Here is a 7,964-nt window from a genome sequence, read left to right as displayed (position 1 = left end):
AAAGTATTACAAAGGGTATTATATATGTGTCCTTTTTTATCTCCGCCCTTGACAATCCCCTGGCCTCCCCTACCCCCCAGTGTCTTATGTCCATTGGTTTTGCTTATATGCATGCATACAAGTCCTTCGGTTGATCTCTTACCCCCTTCCCTCCTGCCCCCCAACCCTCCCCAGCCTTCCCGCTGCAGTTTGACAATCTGTTTGAGGCAGCTCTGCCTCTGTATCTATTATTGTTCAAAAGTTTGTAATGGTCTCTATTATCCATGAATGTGTGAGATCATGTGGTATTTTTCCTTCATTGACTGGCTTATTTCACTTAGCATAATGCTCTCCAGTTCCATCCATGCTGTTGCAAATGGTAAGAGTTCCTTCTTTTTTACAGCAGCATAGTATTCCATCGTGTAGATGTACCACAGTTTTCTAATCCATTCATCTACTGATGGGCACTTAGGCTGTTTCCAAATCTTAGCTATGGTGAATTGTGCTGCTATGAACATAGGGGTGCATATATCCTTTCTGATTGGTGTTTTTGGTTTCTTGGGATATATTCCTAGAAGTGGGATCACAGGGTCAAATGGGAGTTCCATTTCCAGCTTTTTGAGGAAACTCCATACTGTCTTCCATAGTGGCTGCACCAGTCTGCATTCCCACCAGCAGTGCATGAGTGTTCCTTTTTCTCCACATCCTCTCCAGCACTTGTCGTTTGTTGATTTGTTGATGATAGCCATTCTGACAGGTGTGAGATGGTACCTCATTGTTGTTTTGATTTGCATCTCTCGGATGATTAGCGGCTTTGAGCATGTTTTCATATGTCTCTTGGCTTTCTGAATGTCCTCTTTTGAAAGGTGTCTATTTAGGTCCTTTGCCCATTTTTTGATTGGATTGTTTATTTTCCTTTTGTTAAGTTGTATGAGTTCCCTATAGATTTTGGAGATTAGGCCCTTATCAGAAATCAACAAATGACAAGTGCTGGAGAGGATGTGGAGAAAAAGGAACACTTGTGCACTGCTGGTGGGAATGCAGACTGGTGCAGCCACTATGGAAGACAGTATGGAGTTTCCTCAAAAAACAAAACATGGAACTCCCATTTGACCCTGTGATCCCACTTCTAGGAATATATCCCAAGAAACCAGAAACACCAATCAGAAAGGATATATGCACCCCTATGTTCATAGCAGCACAATTCACCATAGCTAAGATTTGGAAACAGCCTAAGTGCCCATCAGTAGATGAATGGATTAGAAAACTGTGGTACATCTACACGATGGAATACTATGCTGCTGTAAAAAAGAAGGAATTCTTACCATTTGCAACAGCATGGATGGAACTGGAGAGCATTATGCTAAGTGAAATAAGCCAGTCAATGAAAGAAAAATACCACATGATCTCACTCATTTATGGATAATAAAGACCATTATAAACTGGTGAAAAAAATAGATACAGAGGCAGAGAAGCCTGGAACAGATTGTCAAACTACAGTGGGAAGGCTGGGGAGGGTTGGTGGGGGGCGGTAAGAGATCAACCAAAGGACTTGTATGCATGCATATAAGCATAACCAATGGACACAAGTCACTGGGGGGTAGGGGAGGCCGGGGTAAGGTCAAGGGGAAAAAAAAGGAGACATATGTACTAGTCTTTGTCTTATTTTAAGCAATAAAACAAAATTTTAAAAAAAGAAAGATATCTTACCCTTTTATACAGCATGGTAGGACTGGAGAGTATTATGCTAAGTGAAATAAGGCAATCAGAGAAAGATAAGTATCACATGAACTCACTCATATCTGAAAAAAAATAAACTGATGAACAAAATAGGTCCAGAGTCTTAGAAGCATGAAACAGACTGATGAATTTCAGATGGAAGGTACGGGTGAGGGTGGGGTAGTGATTAACCGGGAACTTATATGCATATATGCATAGCCCAAGGACACAGACAATAGAGTGTTGAAGGCCTGGGAAGGGCAGGTGCAGGGTGGAGGGGGTCAATCAGAAAATGAAACACACAAAGAAGACATCTGCAATACTTTCAACAATAAAGATAAATTTTTAAAAAAGATTTTTTAAAAAGAAAATGCTAAAGCATCGTGGTAAAGCTGTTACAGCCACCAAACTCTGGCAAGGCTACAAACACTGTTTAGGAATAATTCTATAACTCAATGGACCATGAAATACTTAATATGTTAATCACATTTAGCCTTTGGTCCCATCTAGAGGGTTTCATTGGATCCTGACTGCTGTTGACACTTTGTCATCTGTTCTAGCGTTTCCTATGTATTCCACTGACTTATGCCACATTATCCAAGATCTACAAAACCATGTTTGATTCCTGTTCAGGTTTCCTGAACACATTGCATCTAACAATTTGCTCCATATTGGTGACCCTAAATACTCATCAGTGGACCCCATCATGGTGTATATGATGCAATCTCAGTTCTTCATATTACTCCCAAGCCACACAAATGATTACACAATTTAAAAGACAATTAAGGACAGGCTTAAGTAGCTGATGAGATGGGGCAGGATAATCCCAGCTTGGATTACATATGCCAAGTTAATCATTTGGAGTTTCAACACAGTAATTCTACAAAGGGACACTTGTAATTTGTTCCATATATTTAACCAGGCTGTCTGCATCCTTCCTTCAATTGTATGCATTTCTTTTATAATACTGGCATTTTGTTCTCTGTATCATACCCTGCAAGGGCATTCCATATCCTCTTATCCTTTTCTAAAGATCCAAATAGATGGGATATCAATATATCTATTAAACATTTACTGCCAAGGATTTCAGCACCAGGAACTAGGAACAAAGACCAAATATATATTTCCTATTATACCACACTTGTTCAACTTTCTTGTTTTTTCAGGACTTGCTCAAGCCTAATCTACTTCTTTTGTTATACCACTGTCATTTATTGAAGAAGTGCTGCTGTTTGCCCATGACATTATGGTTGAGTGTGTTAAGCAATATTCAGTTCATCATGGGAAATTCAGATCACATGATTTTTTTGGTGGCCCATGGTCAAACATTCAGTTTGTTATAGAGTTCAGCATCAAACCATAAGCTGATCTTAAAAGTACAGTGATAGAGCCCTGGCTGGTGTTGCTCAGTGTTTAGAGTGTTGGCCTGTGCGATAAAGGGTCATGGGTTCAATTCTGGTCAAGGCCATGTACCTGGGTTGCAGGTTCAATCCCAGTCCAATGCAGGAGGCAACCAATCAATTTCTCTCTCTCTCTCTCTCTCTCTCTCTCTCTCTCTCTCTCTCTCCTTCCCTCTCATTTCCACTCTCTCCAAAAATCAACGGAAAAAATACCCTTGGTTGAGGATTTAAAAAAAAGTACATTGGTGTAGATCTTAGTGAAGTAACTGGAAGTTATATCCACCTCTTCTCAGACCAAACCCAAATTACAACTAAATTATAGAACAATCAACCTGAATAACCAACTGAAGACTAGCTGAACAGAAATCTTACAAGCAACAATTTACAGAAGAAGCCACATAGAGACTTCTTATGGTAGAAAGGGCAGAGACTAGAAAAAGGTTGGCCCTATACCCATGTCCAACAATTGAGAATCCAGAGAGATATCTCAGTTTCAAATGTCCACCCTGAGGAGTGAGGAGTCACACTCCATGCCAGGCTCACCATCCTGGATCATCAGAGCTAGAAAAAGAGCCCACATAATATCTGGCTGTGAAAATCAGCAAATAGTCTGCTAGAAACCCAAGCACTCTCTAAAAAAGCTCATGAACAAAATCTCATTTGTGACCACTCACTCTGGGATCCATCACAGAGATGGCGGCTCAGAGCAGACTGCAATTATACAGGGAAAGCCTGGGTAGCTGACTATGGAGAGAAGGCTGGAGAGGTAGGCATCAAGGTCCCTGTGCTGAGTCCCTTTCACACTGGCCATAGATGCCATCTTTCCTGGATCAAGCATGCCCCTCCAAATGTTACCAGCTTGAGGAAATGTACTACCTTCACCCTCCCAATTTCCTGTTGCTCCACCCTGATGAGCTCATGCCTTTCAGATGAGTCTGCTGGCTATGGCCAGCCTGGGCCTCCCATGTAGACTTTTTTGGAAGGCTCTCAATAAAGGTGTGGGAAGACTCAGGGTGGCAGAGATCAACACAGAGATGTGCAGCTCTAGGGCAGCAGTCATTTTTCTCTTGCACTGCTCATTAACTCCACCATTCCTTTGCAGATCCTTCCATGCACAAAGCCAAATATTGGTTGTTTTGGCCTGATGAACTCTTCTGACCTCACCCTGAAAATTCCCTGAGACAACCCCCCCCCCCAAGACAAATTTCCACAGGTCCCCAAAAGATGGTGGATGACATTGGTGTATCCTGAGACTTTTACTGAGTGGTCTCACACCCAACACAGGCACCAAGGTTGAACCTGTATCAATTTGGTGAACCCCACTCACCCTTTCCTGTGACTTACTGAGAATCTGCCTTGTGTAATTTGCATGCTGCCAGATGCTATTTTGCTGACTGAGCCTAATAGTCAGTTAGCAGGCAGACGTGGATCTTGGGTGTCTTGTGCTTTTTGCTGACCAAACTCTACTCGGTGCTGGTGGAAGCCAGCCTTTTTATGTAGCTTGGCCCCTCCCATACACACCTAGGCCAAGAAGAGACATCCATAAACAGTGGATTGCTTTGTAGCTCTAAACAGGTAGCCCAGAACTGGTCACAGGCAGCACCTTGCATTGAACTGCACCAGAGTCCCTTGCAAGATGCCTTAGAACCAACACATCCAGTGGCAGGCTTCAGACCACATCAGAGTAGGACCCAATAGGCTTCACAGGCAACACATCCAAAGGGGGATTTCAGCAGGCACCAGACACTGCTGGGGTGAGTTCTGCATCATGAGATCGACCCCCACACAGCAGTATGTAGGTTGTGATCTGGGTCAGTACTCATAGAGAGATAACCTGAGGATCAACAACATACATGGATGGGCCAACAGCAATCAAGGCTCAACTAAAACAGGAAAGGTCACATAATCCGCACAAAAGATGTTCCTCTAGTACAGTGATGGCGAACCTATGACACGCGTGTCAGAGGTGACACGCGAACTCATTTTTTTTGGTTGATTTTTCTTTGTTAAATGGCATTTAAATATATAAAATAAATATCAAAAATATACATCTTTGTTTTACTATGGTTGCAAATATCAAAAAATTTCTATATGTGACATGGCACCAGAGTTAAGTTAGGGTTTTTCAAAATGCTGACATGGCAAGCTCAAAAGGTTCGCCATCACTGCTCTAGTACTTAACTCAGATGATCAGAGAGTATGTGCCACTAAGACCTACAGGATTCCTACTACATAAGGCCAACATAGAAAGACTGGGAGAAATAGCAGGTCTACCTAATACACAGGAACAAATACAAAGGAGCAGCCAAAATAAGGAGACAAATAAAGATACCACAGATGAAAGAATAGGATAAGTCTCCAGAAAAAGAATGAAAAGAAATGAAGACAGGAAATCTACCAAATACAGAGTTAAAGACAATGGTTAGAAGGATGCTCAAGGAACTTAGAGGGAGAATCAATGAACTCAGTAAAAGCTTAAATAATGAGATAATAAGCATAGAAAAGACATAGAACCCAATGAAAGAAACAGTCAGAAATGTAGAATGCAATATCTAAAACAAAACAAAAAGCACACTAGAAGGAATCAAATAACAGCAGGGTAAATGAAGCCAAGAGTCAAATCAGTGATTTGGAAGTCAAGGTAGCAGAAAGCAATCAAAATAGCAAAAAGTAAAAAGAATTTTTAAAAATTAACATAGTTTAAGGGACTTCTAGGACAATATTAAGTGTAACAGTATCTATATCATAGGGGCACCAGAAGGAGAAGAGAAAGCAAGAGATTGAGAATCTATTTGAAAAAAATAATGACTGAAAGTGAGAAGAAAAAGGCACACAAATCCAGGAAGTAAAGGAAAAAGACACACAATTCCAAAAAGTGCAGAGAGTCCTGAACAAGATGAACCCAAACAGGCCTATATCAAGATACATTATAATCAAAAGGTCAAAGGTTAAAGACAAAGATAGGATCCCCCTCCCCCCCCAAAAAAGGAATTTAGTTACCTACATGGAAGCACCCATGACTGTCAATTGATTTCTCAATGGAAATATTTCAAGCAAGAAGGTAATGGCATTAAATATTCAAAGTGATGAAAGCAAAGACCTATATACGACTACTCTACCCTACAAGGCTATCATTTAAAATTGAAGGAGAAATAAAGAGTTTTCCAGACAAGAAAAAGTTAAAGGACTTCATTACCACCAAACCAATATTACAGGAAATGTTAAGTGACTTCCTTAAGAAGAAGAAAGAAAAAAAGAGGGAGATAATTATAAAGAATAAAATGGCAATAAATGTGAAACTACCAATAATTACTTTAAATGCAAATTAAATGTTCTACTCAAAAGACATAGGGTAGCTGAATGGATAACTAAACAAAACCCATATAGATGCTGTCTACAAGAGATCCACTTCAGAATGAAAGACACACAGAGACTAAAAGTAAAGGAATAGAAAAAGATATTGCATGAAAATAGAAACAAAAAATAGCTGAGATAGCAATACTTAATCAAAAAATAAACTAAAAACCAAAGAATATAATGAGAAAAAGAAGGACATTACATAATCACGAATTTAATTAATAGCTTCAGAGCATTTCACCCAAAGCACTTCTTTTCAAGTTCACATGGGACATTTTCTAAGATTGATCACATATCTCAATACATTTATAAAGACTGAAATCATAACAAGCATATTCTTTGAACACAATGGTAAGAAACTAGAAATCAATTATAAGAAATAATCTAAGAAACACATAAAGACATGGAGGCTAACAAATGAAGGAGTTGATTGTCTCCTGGGAGAACCAAGATGGCGGAATAGGTAAACACCTATACTTGCTGCCTCTCACAACCACATCAAAATTACAACTAAAAGGCAGAACAACTACCACGCAGAACCTCGGGAAAGCAGGCTGAGTGGAAGTTCCACAACTAGAGAGGTGAAGAAAGCGCATTGAGACTGGTAAGAGGTGCGGAGGCACGGAAAGTGCTGGCACCTGGATGTGCTGCTCTTTTAATCGGGAGGGAGATACAAACTCCTGCTTCCTCTGAACTCCAGTTCCAGGTGAGACTCTGGGGGACCCAGATACATACGGGGAGAAACAAGACTGTCTGGTATTGGGACAGGAAGCGAGGGCAGCTTTCTCTCAGAGGTGCTTGCAGAGATCATTGTTCCTGCACCAGGGCACAGGATGTGGAGACTCAGGGACTTCTCTGGTGCAGGGCTGACTGGCAGCCATTCCTGTTTGCTCCACCGTGGTGATTCCCAGAGACCCTGCCCCACCCAATTTACAACCCCACCCAAGCTATGCACAGCGGCTTTTGCATATGAATGGCCTGTCCTTTCTCCGCCTAAAACCTGTCAAACAGTAGCTGGGTCAGAGAGCCCCAGAGCTTCCAAAAGAAGGCCCAAGGCCTGGCAAAAGCAGCCTGCCTTGCTTCACAGCTGGGCCTCATCTGGGCACTTCCAAACCCTATACAAAGAGGAGGAATCTGCAAATGTCTCTTTAGCTCCTGCTGGGCAGCCCGACAGTGGCTGACCTTGCATCTCCTTGGAGATCTAAGAACCAGTGTACCCAGTGGTCAGAGTGAGACCATACCAGATTACAACTCTTCACATCCATAAGAGACACACTAAAGGGACAGACTCAGTGAGCACCAAAGCCCCACTGAAGCAAGTCCTGCCCCATAAGGGTGTCTCCTGCGCAACAGATCTTCCAGTATAGACACAGCTGTTCATAACAGCCAATTGGCCTGGAGGTCAATTACTCCAAGTGGTACCAAGAGCAATCAAGGCTTACCTACAACAAGACTGTGCACACAGCCCACAAAGGGGTGCACCAAGGGAGTCCATCTCAGGTGACTTGG

This window comes from Myotis brandtii, unplaced genomic scaffold (assembly GCF_000412655.1).
Source record: "Myotis brandtii unplaced genomic scaffold, ASM41265v1 scaffold305, whole genome shotgun sequence".
NCBI classification, from domain to species: Eukaryota; Metazoa; Chordata; class Mammalia; order Chiroptera; family Vespertilionidae; genus Myotis; species Myotis brandtii.
This window is presented reverse-complemented; position numbering follows the sequence as displayed.